We start from the raw sequence: 1,697 nt of genomic DNA, 5'->3' as shown, positions 1-1,697 counted from the left end.
GACAACAAAACAAAACAAGTAGACAGATGTCAATACTATCAGAATAAATAGAATTATAGCCATATACACATCATTAATAAAATAGAGTAATAAATATGTACAAATATACACAATATATATATGATATAAAAGCCTTAAGTAAAACATACTATAATTATTGTTATAACATATAAAAATGTATGCAATTAAGAAAAAGGAGACATAAAATAGAATAAAAACACAGAAAATTTCAGAAAATCCTCCATAAGTATTAAGATATCATTTACAGGCTCATTTATTTTCAACAAATTCTATTTACACTGAAAACATTATCTAGCTAGTGTGAAGATCACACTATAAACCCCAAATAAGCTCCAATAACTCATGTTCTTTCCTAAATGCAATTATGCTTTAATTAGGCACAAGTCAAGTAACTTTGAAACACTCCACTTTTCCTTACTAAATAATTCAATCTGATTGAATAACTTCAAATTTTTGACCTACATTAAGAAAATCATTTCAATTATCATCTGTTCTAAAACAAGGGGATAACATCTCTCTCTCTCTCTTCTGTGTCATCTGAACTTGAATCAGTGACCTTTGGGCATTTGATATTCACCCCACTCTCAGCCCCACAGCACTTATGCACATAGGTATAAATTATATATTATAAATTATTTACTTATATTAATGTCTGTCTTCCCCTCTGGACTTTAAGCTTGTTATGGGCAGGAAAAGTATCTACCAACTCTGTTGGATCACCAGCGGTACTTATTGAGCAGTTGCTATGTGCAGAGCACTGTTTTAAGCATTTGGGGACGGACAATATGACAGAGTTAAGAGACACATTTCCTGCCCTTAAGGAGCTTACAATTTAGATTGTGAACACAGTTCCTCACTACCACAAATTATGCATTCTAGTTTCCCGCACTGGGGGAAACTACAGTCTGTCCGGAGTGCAATGGATGACCTGCACCTTGGGAAAACCACCTACATGATCATGGTGTCTCCCCTGCCAGATAAGTATTGTACTCTCCCAAGCACTTAGTACAGTGCTCTGCACAGAGTATGTGTTCAATAAATATCATGGATTCATGAACCCCCACATTAAGGAAAACTAACTTTATCAAACTCATGAGATATCCGATGACAAATGTACATACACAACTATTTCTTTCGACATGGCACCATGTAGTATTCAGACATCCACACATTTTGGGAACAATGTCCCCTAATTTTGCCTTTGCGCCCTATTCAAAATGCATGGTGAAACGTGCGTTCTAGTAGAACTGACTGCATACTGAATGTGAAACTGCAGGTATACTCAGTCAAATAAAGCACAACACTGTATATTATTGTTGTCACTTAGGAAATACTTCTACTCTAAAGCCATTTTTATATGTTGCTCTCACATCATCTATAAAAGTATAATATCTGTCCCTTCACCCATTTCCTGTTTGCTGGATGAAACAGCTTCTGGGAGCACAAATTTCTAACTTCTTTAATCATAATTTTGTAAGAGGTGGGGGAATTTTGCTCTCCCCCAGTTCAACACTCCCAACATGGTCCATTCGCATAGTCCGCTGCTCTTAATCAACAAACATTCTTACTGACCACAGCCTCGACTTTGCTAAACTTTTCTTATTTTCAGGAACAGGAAAACTCCAGGATCCAATAGTTAGAAACAAGTTTTAGCTTTTCAGGTCAAAGCCTAGATT

General features: G+C 35.6%; 1 pseudogene; it reads right to left on the bottom strand.

Annotated features, from left to right (window-relative positions):
* Nucleotides 1-852: 852 nt before the first annotated feature.
* LOC119948238 lies at nucleotides 853-1,006 on the bottom strand (annotated as a pseudogene).
* Between the last annotated feature and the right edge of the window lie 691 nt (nucleotides 1,007-1,697).

The sequence above is a fragment of the Tachyglossus aculeatus genome, chromosome X4, assembly GCF_015852505.1.
Source record: "Tachyglossus aculeatus isolate mTacAcu1 chromosome X4, mTacAcu1.pri, whole genome shotgun sequence".
NCBI classification, from domain to species: Eukaryota; Metazoa; Chordata; class Mammalia; order Monotremata; family Tachyglossidae; genus Tachyglossus; species Tachyglossus aculeatus.
This window is presented reverse-complemented; position numbering and strand designations above follow the sequence as displayed.